The sequence below is a fragment of the Alexandromys fortis genome, unplaced genomic scaffold (genome assembly GCF_014885135.2).
Source record: "Alexandromys fortis isolate MF-2015 unplaced genomic scaffold, M_Fortis_MF-2015_v1.1 scaffold_160, whole genome shotgun sequence".
Classification (NCBI taxonomy): Eukaryota; Metazoa; Chordata; class Mammalia; order Rodentia; family Cricetidae; genus Alexandromys; species Alexandromys fortis.
In genome coordinates this window covers 681,732-702,168 of record NW_026068035.1, presented here as the reverse complement: position 1 = coordinate 702,168, position 20,437 = coordinate 681,732, and positions in this window count along the sequence as shown.

Below are 20,437 nucleotides of genomic sequence, written 5' to 3'. Positions count from 1 at the left end.
CTTGTATTACCATCCTAAAAAATTATTTTTTAGACCTTAAAACATTTTCTTAGAAAAACAACTTAAGCTTTTATGTTTCTCAACCTTTATAAATTTTACATTTCTTAAGTTTCTTTTTTGAATTTTATGACAAAGAAAATGGTATAATTATGTAGTCTTCAATTTCCATCAGAGACCTGAGAAGGATAAAATATTATCTGATAAAACAAGAAATGTAGAACAATCAATTTCCAAAACTAAGAAACAACAGAGACATATGGCTGCCTGGATAGTAATCCCATAGTTCCTCTGCAACACTAGAGCATCCATCTTTTGACCAACTTTTCCATGAAGAAGGAATTTTTAAGGACTGTCCTACCTGGTCTTTGCAAAGTTTGGTGATTGCTTTCTTTTTTGTCGTGTTTGTCCAATTTGGAAAGCATACTGTCAGCAGTTAAGGCAAGGGCAGTTTCTTGACCAAATGGCTAGCTTTGATACATCGAAAGAAAACTCCATATAGAGATTCTTCAATGCCTATCATCCTTTTTTTTGAAGTAAATTTGTGCTTCCAGGAGCAAATGTGTCTCACTGTCATGAAGCTTTATGTTGTTAAAACATCTTAAATGGCATATTCTGTTGGTCTTTGAAGTGTTTGAAGACCAAATCTATCTATTTAATTTGCATGTTTTTCCTTGAAAGCATACTTAACATGACTATAAGTTTGATTTTTGATTATTATAGATGACTAACTACTAACCTGTCTTTCTTTGTGATCCTAAATAGCTTTCAATGACTAAAACTTTCCATTACATTTTTAAATGAGCTCTTTAGGTACAATACCTTAAATGAGAGTAGAAACATATATACAGTATGACAAAAATAACCTTACATTTGCATCAGTATACAAAAATCGTTACCAATGTAAAATATTCAAGATCAGTGATTATTCAGAAGTATACTTAACAATCTATCACATCATCCCATCAGTTCCATACTATTTCCCCTTTTTCCATTGAGAAAGAGATCCCTGAATCTAATCTCCTTTGTTCAGTTTTTGTGCTGGCCATGACCAATAGCAACTTGTAATCACCACCTTAAATGATGACAAACATTTGTAACTGACTGAACGACCAAAAATCACCAACCACAACTCTTGAGAAAGTAGGCTTGATGTTCTCTAGACTGCTTCCTGATGTCTGGGGAAAACAACATCTTTAGAAGACCCTGAGAAAAATGAGATATTGGTCAAGTCTTGTGAGAGCTAACTGCATTATTTTTTGTTTCATCCCTGTGTGATAGGAAACTGTAGAGTTTATTTGAAGTCCTGGCAAGAGTAGTTTGTGAGGCTGGGCCATCTTAGCTAGCAGCTTTGAAGTTGTTCTAGAAGCAGAATTTTGAGGAAACTGCAACAGAGGCACTCTGAGAGGCTGGGTCACCTCAGCTATGTGTCTTCATTGGTATCTATTTCTTGTTTTCTGAAAACACATAAACTTTTAAATGTAACATGTTTATCTGTATTAACATAATTAACATAATAATTAACATAATGCAGTGTGCACAAGTCAGTTAAGGATGATTTATTGTTTTATATTTGAGCAGGTAAAAGGCATCTGTTAACTTTATAAGTTTGTTTAGATTATATAACCAAACCTCTATCCTTGCCATATGAAAGGATGGCATGTAATATTAAGTCAGGAGGATTCTGTAGACAGCAAGATTTATCATGTTTCATCCAGTCTTAGAGCTGTTCCCATAGTAGAGGAATCAACATATATGTCAACTATCCAGCAGTCTTTATTGGTTTCATTTTTTATGTCTGTAGCCAATATTTTCAGGTCTACCCCAATCAAATTTGATCATTATTAATTTTGAAAAAATTCATACCTTTTTGTTTCCTTTAAAAAACAAAGGCATAAACTCTCCCCCAACACAACACATTATTTTACTTCCATTCTAAAGTGAAGACATTATTAAAATATATAGATTGGTTTAAGGCATCAGTTTCCATGGTCCAATGTCTCTCAGCAGGTACTGATTTTTGTACATTAGCTTTAAAAAAAAATTTAAGATAACAGAAAACCACACAGAATCCTGACACCCTGTGTGTTTCCCATCTTTATATGACTTAATATTTTTTATTATTTCTTTAAAGACTTTATTTTATTATTTTTAAACTATTCATTTTTCTATGATATATATACCTATATAAGATGCTTCTCTAAACATCTAAGTACATTTTTTTAAACATATTGTACACTTTAGAAGGTTTTTATGTCTGGAATTGACTTTACATTATATAATGGCATACAAATCTTAAATTGCCATGGTAGCCCAGTTCAGCACACAGCTCTGGTGGCTGACTCCAGCCCACAGGCAGCAGCACCGATGCACCTGAGAGATTACAAGACTAGGAAGCCTCATCCAGATCCTTATCCAGATCTCCTTTTTAGCTTTTTCAGGCCCTATATTTTGATATTAGAGCCCCATGTTGTATGACATATGTAGTTTTGCTTTTTTGTCAGGACTACCAGCTTGCAAATAATAACACATAGATTTATTATTAATTATAAAAACTCATTCTTAGCATAGGATTATCCCACTAGCTCTTATAACTTAAATTAACCTGTTTCTATTAATGTATGTTTTCTCTTATAGCTATTTTTTACTATTCTTTAATTCTTTATGTCCAGCTCCCTAATGTCTTGTGGGTGGCTCTTCTGTTCCTCTTCCCAGAGTCCTCTCTGTCCCATGAAGTCCTGCCTAAATATTGGCCATTCAAATATTAACAAACCAATCAGAAGACCTCTTGACAAATATACATCTTCACAGTGTAAACAAATATTCTACAACATATGTACTTCCATAGCATGGCACATATGGACTGTGTGATATCATTTATTTTGTTATATGTTTGATATGCTAACATGCCCACAAACCTCTTCTTAATATGTCAACTTTGTTCAAAGCACTGTGCTTTTTAATTGCTACCTAATATTTTCCTGTGTCCCTAAACACCAACTGAAATAGTCTCGTGATGGTCACTTTCTCCCTAGCATCAGTTGAATTTTTCAACCTCATTGAGTGTTTCTTGTCCTGTCACTCGGTGTTCACTGGACTTGCAGACTTTTCCTCTTAGCCTCCTTTGGCAACCTCCCTGCTGTATGCTCTGCGTGTACTTCTCTTTATCCCTTAAAAGCCCGAGTCTCCCCCACCCAGCTAACTTCCAGTCATCCTTCAGACTTTGAGTCTGGATTAGATGTTTTTAGTTCACATTGCCCTGGGGAAGTCTTTCCTTCCTTCATAGATCTTCATCCAGTGTGTAATGATTGCCGTGGTTTAGACTCATATTGATTTACGTTCTTCTAGAACACAACAACCTTGCAAACCACCTCGACTGGCTGGTTTTATTCAGCATTATAGTCCCAGTACCTCACACTGTGCTTAGCACTCTTTGGGTAATCACCAAATATTTGCTCATTGAATAAGTAAATCTCCATTTACAGACATACAAATGAAAGAGATTGATGATGATTCTTTTTACTGTTTATTAATAAACAAATCCCCTGCACAATGGTAAAGGAAAAGAAAAACCTGAGATGGATCCAAGATGCTATGGAGACACTCCACTGCCATACTTACTTCCTGACTCAAAAGGGCCCCACACTTCTTTTTACTCAACCTCTTCCCCCTTGTCCCATCCTCCACCCCAATGTAATCCTGGCCTCTCAGACTAAAATGGTATTTGTTAATTAGACAGCAGACAAATGAAAGAATTCCCATAACATTTCCCCCTTTTGTCTAATTAAGAAGGGAAGGTTCTATCTCTAACATAGTAAAACTATATAGAATAAGAATTATTAACAAATATTGTCCAAATATGCAGAAAAGGTAATAAGCTCATCAAAAATGAGACTACATATAACAAGAACAATTATAAAGTAAGAAATACATTCTCAATGTCCAATCCATAAGTAACTGGCAAATTTATAGTGATTACTCCTTTAGCTGACCTCTCCTGAAGAGTCTGAAGTTTTCTACCTAATAAACATTTTGCCAAGATTCAGGAAAACTGTAACTGTCCAGTCTCAATCTTATATACTATGAAAATGTGTTGCTCTCATTGTTAATAAGAAGTTGATTGGCCAATAGCCAGGCAGGAAATATAGACAAGACAACCAAATTAAAGACTGGGAAGAAAGAGGGGAGGAGGGCAGATGCAGAGGAAACAGAACATGTAGAAAATAATGTAACAAGCCATGAGTCACATGTCAGAAGGGAGATAAGGAATATGGGTTAATTTCAAATGCAAGAGTTAGCTAGTAACAAGCCTGAACTTTGGGCCCAGCATTTATAATCAATATTAAGACTCTTGTGGTTATTTGAGAAGTGACTGCAGGGACAGGAAAACACTATGTACAAGAGCTGCTTCTCACAAATTCTTCCAAATATTAGAGTGACTAGAATCATGTAGGATACTGTAAAACTTATTTCACTTTTTACATTTCGTAATTAGAAATTTTGGTAGTTGTGGCTTATCATTTTATGAAAATAACAATGTGATTTTCAAAGAATAATGAATCAAGTAGATGTCACTTATTCAGGTATAATCAGTAGAATTTGGTGGGAGAGTTAGGAAATTGGGTGAAAGGGGAAACATATGCACTTCAATCTAAATCAAGAAAATTGATTAAATGTGTGTGGTAGTTGAATAAGAAATGGCCCCCACAGGCTCATGAACTCAATTGGTCCCCAGACACTGGCTCTGTTTGAGGAGAGTTATGGAATATTCATGATGTGGGTCTTTGGTGAGGCAGTGCATCACTAGAGGCAGGCACTGAATGTGTTTAGCCTTGCCCTGCTTTCAGTTGTGCTTTGCTTCCTGTGTGTGGTTAAACTGTGAGCCTCTGGCTTTCTGCTCTAGCCACCTGCTTCCCCTGACATGAACTTTCCCTCAACAACTGTAAGCCAAAATAAACTCTTCCTTATCTAAGTTGTTTTTAGACATTATATCTAGCACAGCCACAAAAAGAGTAACACTGTGGGTTATCAGAAATGAAGAAAATAAAAAAGTTGGAGAGGATAGAGTGGGTGATAAATGGGGGTAGCATGCAGGGAAAATGAGGGGTGTGTATGATTATATTTCATTCTGTGTATATATGTATGAAATTAATAAATTCTTGTATTCTATTTTATTATTGGTATTTTGAGACAGAGTTTCTCTGTAGCTTTGCTGCTTGTCTTGGAATTCCCTCTGTAGACCACGTTGGCCTTGAACTCACAGAGATCTGCCTGTATATGACTCCTGAGTGCTGGGATTAAAAGCATGCACCACCACCACCCAGTTCATGAAAATTTTAAGACTAGAGAAAGCAATTTAAAAGTAAAAAAGCATAAAAGTCCAGAGCTTTCCCTTAGTTCAAGTGTGTGTCACCAACTCTTCCTTAGAGCTGGTCAAAAGGAAAAACAGGTGACATGGGGGAAAGTTTGTGCACATCTAACACTGAGAATCCTCATTGACATCCTTTGCCTTGATGCCCACTGATCACATACTCTCACTTAAAATAGCTGTGAATATAGCTGCACACATAATGCTGCTGAACCAACCTCCTTGGTGTACCGCAAGTCTTATTTTCACAAGTCCCTTCCTTAACACATATAAGTACAGTACACTCACATGCCTGTTCAGTATATGAACAAGTCCCTTAGACATTTGGTGTGTGACTCTTCCCAAATGAGGGGTCCCAAGGATGTCCCAGCAACAAGCACACCAATACTTCACAGCCATTTCAAAGAGGTGTCTACTATATATAGCCCTTACCCTGGAACTCCAGAGACAGGTTTATGGGATACTCCTGGAGATACACTTTTGATTTTTGTTTTGTTTGTTTTTTGTTAGAAAATAAATGACAATATATCTCCCCTTGCCCTTTGCAATATTACAGGGAGACAGGATGCTTAAAGTCGTGGCTAAATCAGAGAAGCCTAGAAACCAAGATGAAGGATGAGGATGCTAAGTGGAAGGAGGAATGATCTGGGTTCACAGCCATATCTTGGAGCTCCTATTCAGCATTCACGATGCAGTGTGAAGGATATTGCACAGTGTGTTCACAGGTCATCTTTGCTCAATCCTTTAGTTCTGAGGTCTGTCAGTTGTTGTCAAAGTTTCTCTTGTGAGGTTCTATTTTTTCACAAATTGAGCGCACTTGACATGCTCTTACATAGTTACTAGACTATGAGTTCTTAGATGATGATTCACCCCATGCTTAGCCGAGTTCCTGCAACACAGAAGTCTTCAACCAATGCAGAAAAGGGTAGTTCCCGTGCAGCTACAGGTGTGTGGGAGAGAATGTGGTGGTCACTGGGACAGCCCACGTTCCTAAACAGCTAATTATCAACCTGTGTGCTGTACAAGTGGATGCTTGATGGGTTGGGGTAGGGTCGTCTCCAGGAAGCAGAAAACAACTGCAAATGAGGATCTCATCCTCAGAATAAATTCCTGGATGGAAGGAAACCAGGTCCTTCAGGTCACCATTTGACAGGAGAAGCCAAAGGGATTCCGTTCATCAGAAGCTCGACAGAAATAAAATGCTGCCAAGCAAGAGAGCTTGGCAACAGACTATGACCTGGCTGGTGCAGACAGGAGACCTGGAGCCACTCCTGTTTGTCACTCCGTAACAGTCCTTACAATCTCATTGCTTAGCATGTAAAACTGCGGAAGAACACCTACTACGTGTGGTGCTGAAGCCACTGGGGAAAAAGGAAAGCATCCACATTTGGGCACTGACACCTGGAAGTGTTGCCAGAAACAGAGGCTGAATATGGCATAAAGAGCCAGGATATCAGGGCAACCTCAGAACAGGCAGAGATGCTCACTACCAGATCTGGGGAGAAATGGATATTGCATCTCAGACAGGTGACTTCTGTGTGTTTCCAGCACAGTCGCAGAGTTAGACTGGCTCCTCCTTCAGACATGTCCAAGGACAACACTTCTCAAGTTTTCTACCAAAACTGGGCTCGCTGGATATGGTAGGATATATGAGGAATCTCAGCACAGGGAAGGAGAGGTAGGTTTGCATAGCTTACATAGCTAAACCTTTTCTCAAAACCAACCAGCCAGCCAACCAATTAACTTCTGGTTTATGCTGGTTTGCCTACCCCTCCCTTTTAAGGACAGTAGAGTGGGGAATCAATCCCCTGCTGCAGCTATCACATTAGAACGAAGAGAAAACGAGAGAGTCTTTACCATGCCGGCATTAAGAAGCCACAGCACTATGCCTTGAACCTTTGTTCCAGGGCTCCCCATCAGCGAAGGAAGTTAAGGTGGTGAATTCATGGGCTGCAGATTGCTGGTTGCAGGAATTCTCCCCCCATAAAATACAGCATACAAGGGTTATAAACACACAATACAGATTATCAGACTATAAAAAGGCGTAACAATACAATATGATTCATGGCTGGCATGGGCACAATATTTTGCTGGAAGATTAAAGACTATGTGACTTAAATAACTTTTATTGTAATGCTTTCAACAGATCTCCTAACAGGGAAAACAAACGGATTCTGCCGAGTGATATGACTGGTGAGTAGTAACCAATAAAATTCCCCTGAGTGCCGTTCATCTTCCCAGTCCAGCTAAGATGGTTCCACTCTGAAGATTGTTTCAAAACCAGACCAGCCGTTCCTGGGCTTCCTGGTGATATACCATTCTCCTAAGATGTGCTATCGTTTGGCTAAATACAGCACGTGTCCTTAAAATAATGTCGCTGATTATACGTGATTGTTATCCCCGTCCCTCCCACCAGTTTCTTACACAGGCTTTTGCAGACTTAGCCCAAGAATTAATTTGTGGTAATCTGGTACCCGAATAAATAACTTTTGTTTTTACACCGTGCCTTGGGCATCACTGGAAACAATACGCAGCCCAGACCACGAGAGTGGTCTGTGCATGACCATGAGGTGACCCCTCTCATCTCAGCACATCTACAATTCAAATGTGGCTGTGAGGACTCCAGTCATCGATCTGTCCCTGCCCTCTTGCTAGGACTGAGTAGAAAATGGGGCTTTCAACAACTGTCCCCAAAGAGGATCCGCAGCAGTGACAAGTGGGAATCCTGATGTCTTCCCTCCTTAGGCGCCACTGCAGAGGCTCTGGCTGAGCACTCCATCAGAATTGAGATGCTCCAGTCTGCAAAGTGGTACCCTGTCTGCTTCAGTCCTCCTATTGGATGAGCTGCTGTGCAGGGCAACTGCTTGGTTCCTGAGATTTGTTGGCAGCCTCCCGCTCTTTGTTCTTCTGAACGTGGAAATGGTGTAAATAGCAGCATCTGCATCTGTCCCTGCTGCTCTGACCGCCAGCCAGATTCTTGTTCCCCCACACCTTCCCTGTTGAGCTGTCCACATGCTGCACTCAGGGCAGACTGCAGGGTGGGGTGCAGCCCGGAGACCCCAGAAATGCTGGGGAAATGAATGGATGCTTCCCTCACAGCAGTCCTGGGAACTTACAATTCTGGTAAAATTGAAAATTCCCTTTACTGCATTGTGGATGCTTATGGGACTCGTGGAGTAATGTGGATAAGATGTAGGTCTGCCTCCCTCAGCTACCGAAAAGGAACTCGTGCCTTCTGCTTTAACAGCTGCTGTGCCCTGCCCTGAATTTTGAGTCTGGAATTTCTTACAGGAGAATGGTTCCTAGATATCAGCCCCCTGACGGCACTGAAAGAACCCAGCAAATGCACGACTCAAGGAATTGCACCCCTGACTACAGCCAGGGGTGGAGCTCTGCTTTGTCCACACTTTTGTGTATAGCTACATGCCACATGCATGCCCATGTCCCTTGGTTATTATCGTATTTTTGCTATATCACTTGTTTTCTGGCACTGATGAATAAACACCTTTGCTTCCACTATGTTAAAAACAAAACAAACAAACAAACAAACAACAAAAAAAAAAAAAAAGAAAGAAAAAAATCAAACCTGGGCTTGAGCTGTGGATTTGACTAGGCTGGTGGCATGCTTGCCTAGCATGCATGAAGCTCTGGTCCCGTCCCCAGCACTGCATAAATGTGTGTCTTTCTAATACATCAACCCAAAGTCATGTCTGTTTCTATGGAGCAGCCTGGGGTTAACAGTTTTAAAATACACAGCTTTAGCTTCCCAGGGCATTTGGCAATTCTAGCCCCTGGGGAGCATGTACCCAGAATGGCCATCCTATCCCACAGCGGTCAGCAACTGACCCTGACAAGGTCTGACATGTTCTACGGCCTGGGTGAATAGAGCTGTCCTCCCAGATGGTAGCAGTGATTGCTTTCCACTTGTTTCAATGAGTACAAACAGGCTGGAGTATTTTTTGAACTATGTAATTATGAGAGGTTTGCCATCTAAGCAAATTGATGTCAGTATTTGCGACTAAGACTTCATAAGGGTTACACAAGAAACAGGATTTAAAAAAACAACAACAACAAAAACCAAAAAAAAAAAAACCCCAAGTTTCTTCAGTGCCCAAGCAGATAAGGAAATGCTAATGAATAGACATGAGCCAAAAGGGCAGAAAGAAAACCTCTGAGGTTCCTCATACAGGTGCCTCTACCTTCCCAGAGGCCCTCTCTACCTCCATCCTCATCCCAATGTTTATATAAGAAGGACAGGACTGCCAAAGAAGCATAAACCAAGCATTCTGCTTGGAACTGGCCCAGACTGACTGCCTAGAAGACTCTCTCTGACCTGCCAACTGTCTGCAAGTCGTTTAGTGAGCCCTGTAGGTTCAGCTTTCATGAGCATCCCCACATTACTTGAGCTCTCAGGGATATTGCTACCCTCAAGCATTTCCTGCTCCTGTGGGTAACCACAGCAAACTTGGTTCACCAAGTCAAACTTTGGTGGTATCATAATTTGGTATGTCACTGGTTCCTTTATTATCGTGGGCAACGCTGGTTGCTTAGAATGCCTGTTTCACTGCCATTGCTGTAGCGATCTCAATCATCCCCCGTTCCCACCCCCATCATTTAAACCTACTTCACTCGTGGAACGAAGTGTGGGTGTCCAATGAGTGCATCATTGCTCTTATGAGTAAACAGACAAGCCAAAAATACAGGGCTGGGAGGCAGCAGAGGGAAAACTTTGAGGGTCTGTGAATCTGTTGAGAGGCAGACCTCTGCAGAAGCTTGGAGGAACCTCTGCTTACTTCAGACTCTGTTCAGAAAGATCTTGTTAATGTCTGGTGGTAATAATGTGTCTGTTATGAACATGTTCCCAGATAGAGCCAATGCCAATGCAAACCATGGATAAGGCAAGGCTGAGTTTATCCTTTGCCACAAAAGGAGGGGACATCATCCTGCAAAGCTTAATATCTAGGGAAGAAAAACAAGATTAGGATTTTTCCAATGACCAGAAATTTGATTGCGGAGAATCTTTCAGCAGAGGAACTTGGTGACAATGGGTAAGAATCCTACCCAACAACCATGAGCTGCTGGGAATGGCAAAGTAAGAAATTGAAGAAACTTCAGAATCTGGTTGCTTCGTGTGTATTGCTAACTTAATGCATCTTTAAGAAGGTTACTGAAAGGAATAAACGTGTGGTTTGCCTGGATTGAGTAACCTCTAAAATGAGTCAGCAGAAGGTACAGTCACATTCTCTGTAAACAGAAGAAACAGCTTCGTCAGTGTCAAGACAGAATGGGGATGGATAGATAGTTAATCCCCACTGTCAATTTAACTGAATTTTGAGTCACCTAAAAGATGTAGAAGGAGACTACTCATATGTTTCCCGGACGTCCAGTCCCAAATAATCACACAGAAACTATATTAACTTCAACACTGTTTGGCCTATTTGCTCAGGTTTCTCATTAACTAACTCTTACATCTTAAATTAATCCATTTCTTTAATTTGGTATTACCACAAGGCCTTGGCCTACCAACAGGGTTCTGTCCAGCATCTGTCTTCTGTATTAGCTACATGGCATCTCTCTGACTCCACCTACTTTCTCTCTATATCTGTTCGGATTTCCTGCCTGGCTTCACTCTGCTAAGCCATTGACTGAAACAGCTTTATTCATTAGCCAATAAAAGTTACACATATACAGAAGGACATCCCACATCAAGAAGACACAGTGCAGGGCATGTCTGGGAAGGTGTTTCAAGAGAGGTTTAAGTGTGAAAAGAGGACCACCCAAAATGCAACACCATCCCACATACAAGAAATCTAGACCAAAAGAAAAAGAGAATATGAACTGAGCATGGACATCCATCTCTCTGTGCCTGCTGACTGCAGGTGCAGTGTGACCAGCAACCCTGTCCACCTACTTTTGTGCCTTCCCTGACATAGTGGACTAAACCCTCAATCCATGAGCCACAATAAAGCCTTCCTTCCTAAATGTGTTTTCAGTCGAGTGTTGCTCATAGCAGTGAGAAAAGTAACTACTATAGAAAGCCTGGGTTCTCATCATGTCTGTATCTATCCATTATCAATCTCGCTCTAGCATCTGGATTTGTCTCTGGATATCCCTTTATAGTCTCTAAAATTTCAGTGCACAGGGCAGTGCAGAAGAAACTGCAACTGACCAATCCTAGATCTTACACAGACGCAGCTGCTCTTTAAAAATGCATACGATATTAAAAGCAATTAAGTTATATTATTTATAAAGCTATTAATGGCTTTATTTATGTTTTGAAAGTCAAGGAAAGCTGAAAATGTTTCATTTGGGGCTGTGAACTCAGTGACGATCGCACACAGGATGGCACTGTGCGGGCTGTTTGCAGTAGCATTCATTTGGAAGGGAAATGAAAATTCCAGCTTCCCTGGGTGTCTCTAAACACACAGCTGGAGGAGGGTCTAGAGAAGCGTCCACATTTTTCACTTTTCATCATTCGGCTTTATATCTCATAAATACAGTCATAGGAAAGAAAAAGGGAAGCATTACTACAAATCATTTAAGTCAGAACCCAGTTAGATAGAAAAAGCTGCAGGAAGGCAGTCTGCGGTGGACTGATTAATGATATGCTTCCTTACACATTTGATTTTGTTGAATTTTGTCATACTTTAGTCAACCAGGTAGTTATCAAGTGTAGAAAATTAAGCACAGAGATCTCAAAGCCTGACATGGGACCCAAGCAGCTCCAGATACAAGTCACACGGCACAAAACGCTGATGTGTTAAACACCTTTTCCAAGTCAGACAGTCGTGCAGCGGAGCCTACATCTGCCTGGTGCGTCTAAGAGTGGGAGAATGGCTCCAGACATTGTCAGCTCCTTCCCGTGAACCCCCAGGTTTGGTTTGTTGAAGGAGAGTGACAAGAGGACAGGTGCATCACCTTGGTTTTTGTTCCTGGAGAACCACAGACCAGGTGAGACCTATAGAAGGGCAGGATCCTCTTAGCCCGCAGGTTCAGACTCCAGGGAATGCGCTAAAAGGCCTTAACAGCCCAAACCTGAAAGCTAAGGGCCTCCGGCAAACTTAGAGACTCTAAATTCGTATTGGCCCCTCTGTTAGTTAGGCTTCTCATTGCTACTATGAATAGGTAGTGAAGGTGTCTTAATGAGGGAAGGGTTCATCACAGCTCACACCTCAAAGGTATAACCCATCTTCACAGGGAAGTCTTGGGAAAGTGAGCTTGATGCAGCTGGTCACACAGCATCCATAGTCAGGAAGGAGAGAGGGAGAGAGGTTGGGGGGGGAGGGGCTAGTGCTCAGCTCACTTTCTCCTTTTAATGGTGTCTGAGACTCCCAATCCATTGGTGATACTGCCCACTTGCAGGGAAGGGACCCCTCTTTTGTTATCTTTTGTGAGAACAAAAAATAGACACATCCAAAGTTGTGTTTCCATGGTGATCCTTAATTTCATCAAGTTGATAATGCAATTAACCATTCAAGTACCTGTGAGTATGATCTGGGATTTTGCTGACAATTATCCTTTCTTATCTTTTGGTTATCTCTCTCTCTCTCTCTCTCTCTCTCTCTCTCTCTCTCTCTCTCTCTCTCTCTCAGAAAGGCAGAGATCAGTTAACCAATGATTTAAAGCACTTAAGATTCCTCTGCCCCCGACTCCCCGAGGTTTAAGACATCTTCTTCCCTGAACCATGATTCATGCAAGCCTACTCTCATGGAACTTCCGCTTGAGATAGTTTTTGTTGTCCAGTGCTGTTCGAGGAGAGAAAGAGTTGGCATGCAGGACACTAATGGCTTTAGTGCGGAGAACCTGCCCTAGTGTTCAGGTGAACAGGAAGCTCCCTCCACATACAAGCACAGGCAGTGGTTTCCCAGGTCAGGTACAGTAGCCACAGGAGAATGATGGCACAGAGTGAGAAAGAAGCCATATTTGCTGACTGTCACCTTCACAACTTTGAAGGGACTTCCTGGGGATGACATTCCAAGGGCTGCAAGGGTGATTTTCACGGGAAGTAAGATTTAGGTGGCAGGTGGCATCTCCAGCTATTGGGAGAACGTTAAAATCCTTTCAGAAGCTCTGTAGCAAGGGAGGTTAACCCGAAAAGCAAGGAAGAAAGCAGTAGAAACGCTTGACACATTTAAGACACTGTAGATGTTACTAATGTGACAGTCCAACAAAGAACCTCAGAATAAAATGTTGCTTCGCCCATCTCAGCTCAACCCCAGGGATCTCAACAAAGCAAACACAAGCAGGAGAGGAGACTCTAGCTGTTTGAGTCCCCATACTGTGAAAGCAAGAGGGCTCAGACTGACTTCTCTGTCCGAGCTATGTGTGGTTGAATGGGAGAGCCTGTGCATGCTTACATATAGGCCAGCTCCTCCCACATGGAGCCAGTCCACCCTGCACCTGCTTAGAGGAGACATGTGAGCTCTGCCTGAAGCGTTGGGCCGGAAGGAAGAGCTTGGAGTAGAGCAGATCAAGAAACCAGGTCATGCACAACACAGCAGGTGTATTGGTGGTTGCTCTCTGCCGGGGCTGCTAAACACTTACCTAGCTCCTGTCAGAAGTCTCTTCCTGCTGCCACCAAATATGACCTCCTTGTCGACAAAGAGACAGTTTCACCCTCCTCTTCTTCTTTACAATTTTATAATATACACAATGATTGTGATCATATTCATATCCTCCCCATTATCTTGCATTCTCCCAATTCATGGTGACCTCCTCCTTCACTATTAATGCCTTTCCTACTTCCATGGTTTTTTTCTTTGGATGGGGGCACACTCAGTTTAATTAGGGTTAATTAATTTAATTAATTACTAGTACGAGTTTGAGTAGCATATTATGTACCAGAACATGGGCAATTGACTAGTGCTACACCACTGAAGAATATGTTTCTCCCTCCCCAGCAGCCACCAATGACTCACAGCCCCTTAGGAAGGTGTCAGTTCTTGTGAGTCCCTTTTCCATTCATAATAGAATGTTAACAGACCCAATCTTGAGGAGAAGTGGCTACCTTTAAGCCTTGCTTGCTAAAGACATCCAGGAACTCACAGAGCTTCACTGGGGTCCTCCTGGTCTGCCTCAGCATTTTCACGGATAAAGCTAAGATTCACGGAGCCATTAGTACATGTCAATGGTTCTTCTGACCATCCCATGGTCTTGTTTACTTCATTCTAACAACGCTGGGAAGTCTGTATCGCTACTCTTCATTTTCTTTTGCATCTTCACAAAGAGAAGCACAGCAGATAAGGTAACCTATACAGTCGAAATACAAACATCAGAAATGAGAGCAGAACCCGAGCATGCACCTGTCTCTGTTGAAAATGATAGAAGCAGAATGTTGCAAACCCAGATTTTTTATGGGGAAGGAGATGGAGACAGGGACAGCCATGCACCTTTGGTGTTGTTTCCATATTTGATGTATTGGAGATAGAGGGCTATGTCCTGTCCTTGTCCAAATTGCTTCTTTCTTGCCATTCACTACCTGTAGTCAAGTCCCTGGTCAAGGACAGTTATCAGCCAAGAAGGCTATGAGATGACATCACAGAGATGAGCTTGCATGAAGCAGAGTGTGGAAGGGTGATACAGGAAGTCCTTCTGTATATGTGTTGCTTTTATTGGTTAATGAATAAAGAAGCTACAGGAGTTCTCCACTTGCAAAATACCCAGATGTTGGAATTCTGAGCTCCAAGTGTGGTGACACTTCAGCGGAGTACAGGTGGACAGCTGAATCCTCAAACCCCACATCTGATATCTGAAATGCTCCAAAACTAACTTTCTGAGCAGTGGCAGAACACAAGAGACAATTTCCCTGTCTGACCGCATGTGGCCATTTGCAGTGGAAAGGCGGAGGTAGCAAAGGTGATGTCCCATGATGCCTTCAGACCACGGGTGACCTAATTTATAAGCTGAGTCTCAGTGAACATCTTACAGATAAGTCCAACCCTATGTTATTATGGGCTTCCAGAACTGTGCAAGGATCTGTTTTGGTTCACAAATGCTCAACCTGCCATCCACAGGCTGAATGCATCTGTGCATGGTCAAGGAAAGCTAAGATTGTGGTTAAACATGAAGCTGTAAATTGGTTTAAAACATGGGAGTGGTTATTTTTGTTTGTTTTGGGTGTTTTGTAGCTCAAATGAACTGTCCAATAGATGACAGTATTATACCTTGATATAGAAAGTTTGGTCATGTGTGTAAGCTATCAGACATGGTCATTTCTTGTGTCAGACCTAGGCAACTGATGGATGAGATGTATATGGTTTCCTGTGTGTTTGGCAGCAGTGAGTGGTTGGTTAGCATTGTAGACATGGACCCAAATGCAGAATTTTATTATACCAAGCCTGTCTCCTCCAGGAGAATGATGAATGAAAACTCCTTTCTTTTCTTCATTCATCCCTGCATTCCCTTTCTTCTTCCCTGTAACCCAGCGAGTTTTACCTGGGTTGCTTCTAGGAACACGAGAGATGGGCGGTTTACGTTACCATGACTGCAACACAGAAGAAAATATCACCCGCCCCCACTAACTCCCAACAGCCCCTATGGAAGGGGTGGGGCCTCTCTGATCCACAATGGGATTTGGAGGGGCCAGTCTTGAGCAGGTGTGGTGCGGGTACTCACAGCTGCCTAGATTGCTTCCTAAACATTTGTTGCCAGCCCCAGAGCTCTGAATCTACAGACCGTGGTCTGCCCAAGAGGAAGGCTCGCCCCATCTGGCATTCAGCATGTAAAGGCCAAGATCCGCAATAACAAATGACAGGCATCCGTGGAAAGGTCTGAAGAGGGATCATTCCGGCCTCCTTTTTAATTTTCTTTTTCCCTTCCTGAGAAGGATCATACCAAACCAAGCCACTAAAAAAGAACTGTCGTAAAATCTCACACCATTGACTTGTAAATGGAATTGAATCTGTAGCGTCTACGTAATGATACCATCAGAAAGGGAAGAGCTACCCCATTCATATAACAGATGAGAACTGAAATGACTGCCATGGCAGATGAACACCCCAGAGGTATTTTGCTTTATAATACTCACTGCGTTTATGTCTCCAGTTTCTCTAATTTTAGTTATTTCTTTCCCCAGGTCTCAAGACAAGAGCAGAAAGACTCTTCTCTTCCACCCTAACAAATCACCCCATACAGAAGTCAATAATATAAATACTTACGTTTCTGGGGTCAGCGCTGGGGCTTTATTAAAACTGATTTTTCAAAATGTGTTTTCTGCTCTTCCTGCAGCTACAGGGGAGCCCAGCCACCCACAGCTCCCCGACTCTGAGCATGCACCATGTGGCATGGCTTTCGGGCAGGAAAGCTGACACTGGATGCTGTCAGCTGGCTTCCTAGGATCAGTCTCCTTGCAGGTCAAAGGAAATGACCCTTCCATTCCTTCCAGAAGCTTCTCCAGTCCTCTGCTGGACCCTCCATGGTTGTTCTTTTCTCCCTCTGTTGGGACTAATGATTAGTGACTGCTTAATGAACGGGAGGTGCTCTTTGAAGGGACGTTCACTCCTGCCTGAGGCCAAAATGACGTGGTAGCAAAGCAAAGGGCCGACAGCAGCATGAATAACCCCTGTTGCCTCCAGCTGCCAGGATGGTCACCCGCGGCAATGAGCTGGGTTTGTCCTGACACCTTTGCCCCAGGCCTCCTGAGAATCACAGTGGGTGACATTAAGGCGCCTGGCTACCATCAGAAGTGCTCTGAGGCCTCCAGTCTAGGACCTGATCATGCGACCTGAGCCTGAGTCACACAAAGGCCCAGTGCTCACCCTCCCATGCCTTCCCTACCCCTCCTCATCAATTATTGGTGCTAGCACGATTTACAAGCTGGAGGGTCCCTGTTAAACTGTGTGCTTTGGACTTATTAAATACGGCTGGCCTCGGGGCCAGTCCTCCTTCCCACATACAGGCAGCACTCTAATTGAAGAAAACACAAGCTCCTGCAGCTAATGAAGATCTACACAGGACACCAGCATCTCCCTTTCGTAACCAAGGCCAGAAGGCAATTAATTCTCACCTTACCTACTGACCAGTCAAGAAAAGAAAGGAAAGGTATATGTGGGTGCAAGGGAAGTGTGCTCACAAAGACAGAAACCCAGAGCACAGCACAGTCAGGTCTTCAGGAGAAAACATGGCTCCAGGGCAGAAAATGAAGAGAAGGGGAGGATGGGGACGACAGACTGCAAGACTACCTGGCCACAGAGCTTAATCACAAACGCCCGTACACACATATGCACACACACAAACACACATGGACACATATGTACATGCACATATATGACCCATGCACGAATGCATGCAGAGGCACACATGTGCATGCATAGTCTCTCAAATGCACATGAACACGTATGCACACACATTCACATATACACATAATGCCTATAAGTATTTTGCTTATTTGCATAATTTAAAAAGGTTTCAGAGGAAAACAAGTGTGTATCAATAAATATGTATGTATATATATATGGATATGTACGCACACACATATGTGTGCATATATGCATGTATATATTTATTTAAAGATTTCCATATGGACCACGTCATCCTGTAACCCTTGCCTTTTTAAAAAATATATAGCAATATATAAAGCAACACACACTTTCTTGTGCAATATTTTGAAAATATAGAAAAATGTAAAATACACAGAACATTATCCCCAATTCGATCTCTCAGAAAGAGCTACTGTCTTATTCTTGAGACTTACCTCTACTCTTTTTGAACTCGACGCCAAAGAGCACTGGAGGTCAACATGAGTCATTGATTTGGGGAGTGGATCATGCTCTCCTTGCCGCTGTAGCGTGTTTCTGCTTTGGGGCTCTGCTTTCCGGCCTTCAGCACAGCATCGGGTTGTCGTTGAGACCATGATTTCCAGCCACTACAAAAGAGTTTGAATAACTCCACCGTCATTTATTTTTCCATGTCTCTAGTTTAAGATATTCAGATGGTTTCTGGTTTTCTGTCATAAGTCATGCGGTGATGGCTACCCCATACATCAGCCTTTGAGCAAATGTCTGGTCACTTCTCTCAGATGCATTCCCAGGTACGGAATTATTGAGTTAAGAGGAATGGACCTTCTGAAAGCCAACTCTATTGCTGTAAATATGCTCTCCCTGCTCACACAGGCAAAGTCGTCTCCTGGCTCCCTCCACAACATGAGTCTCATTCTCATAGAATAGATCACTCTCCTTATAGACCAGAAACACCTTTCCTACAGGAGGAAGGTAGTGTATGTGTGTGTGTGTGTGTGTGTGTGTGTGAGAGAGAGAGAGAGAGAGAGAGAGAGAGAGAGAGAGAGAGAGGAATTTTGCAGGTATATGCTTATGCGGATGGTTATGTTTGTACATACATGTGTATGTACACACACACACGAGGTAGCATGGGGAAACCAGAGGTCAATGTTGGATGTCTTCTTTGTTCATTTTCCACCCTTTATTTTTATGAGACAAGATCTCTCAGGGAAGCCAAAGCTTCTGCATTCAGCTAGGCTGGATCTCCAGAAATCCACCTGTGTCAGATTCCCCTCCCTGACCCTAAGAGCCCAGGAGTCCACCTGAGTCAGCACCCCCTCCCCCACCCCAGCGGCCTAGGGATTCACCTGTTTCCTCTAGCCTTCCCCCACTCTAAGAGCCCAGGGACCCTTGTGTCCGTGCCCCTCCCCCAACCCAGTGGCCCAGGGATCCAGCATCAGGATTGCAGATGCCCACTAAGGCACTGGGCTGGGAAGCTGGAGGTCTAGAATCAGATCCCCAAGCTTATGCAATGTGCACATTGCCGGCTGAACCGTTTCTCTAGCTCCCAAATACTATTTTTAAATTTAATTTGGCACAAAAGGAGTTGAATGCCTTTGTGTTCTACTTTTGTTTCTCATACAAATTGTATGCCACTGTCTTTAAAAGCAAGGCATTAATATTCTTTATGGATTTTGAGGGGTTTTGCATCAAGGCAGATGAATATCTCACTGTCCCAAAATTTGCACTTCTTGTAGTCTTAAAGTTGTCTCACAATACTGTGTGTGACATTTGTTGATGTTTTAAGTACTAATATAATTCGTATAGCATTAAATCTATTACTCAATTCATTTTTATTTTCTCTATTTCATTTATTGTTTGGAATAACCTTACTAGTTAGAGGAAATTTTATCTACAGACAACAAAGAAATCTCTAATTTTATTCTTAGTGCATCAAATTTTTTAAATTAATTTTAGCTTGTGAGAGTCATCTTGTCTTTTACTTCTCTCCCAAAATACCAACTTAAAACGAGTTGAGCACCCACTCTTTCCACCGTGGTGGGTATTGCTTCCTACACTGCATTTAAAAATCTCCAGAATCCCAGAATCTTTTTCTGGGCAAGAAACCCATTCAAATAGTCTTCTGTAAGCAAAAAAACTCTTTAGATATTTGTTTTTATGCCAATTTATAATATTTATAAAATATAATTATGTAGTCTACATAGCATGCAAATAAAATAGCATTTTAACATTCAATAGGTCATTTTCCATCATAATTTACCATGTTTTAAAATCATGTTTACAAGGAGATGCTGACACTGTAGCACTCTTTAAGTTTCTTACTACGGAAAGCACAAATCTATCATCTGAGACAAGTATTTGCTACTTTTCTTTGGAGTGATTCAATGCCATGATGAAAAGTGACTTAGGGGTGAGAGGCTTTGTTTTATCTTATAGGTCCAACCAGAGAGTTCGTAATGGCAAGGCAGGGATGTGGGAGTGTCATATATCAATCTGTTGATTTCATTGGTTAAGCAATAAAGAAACTCCTTGGCCCTGATAGGTTAAAACATAGGTGGGAGGAGTAAACAGAACAGGATGCTGGGAGGAAGAGCAAGTGAGCTCAGACTGGACAGCTCTGCTTTCTGGAGCAGAGACGCCAGGCTCCTCTCTCCCAGGCAGCTCCGACCCAGGATGGACATAGGCTAGAATCTTCCCTGTAAGCGCACCTTGGAGTGCTTACACAGATGATTAGAAATGGGCTAAATTAATATGTGAGAATTAGCCTAGAAGAGGCTAGATAGAAATGGGCCAAGCAGTGTTTAAATGAATACAGTTTGTGTGTTGTTATTTCGGG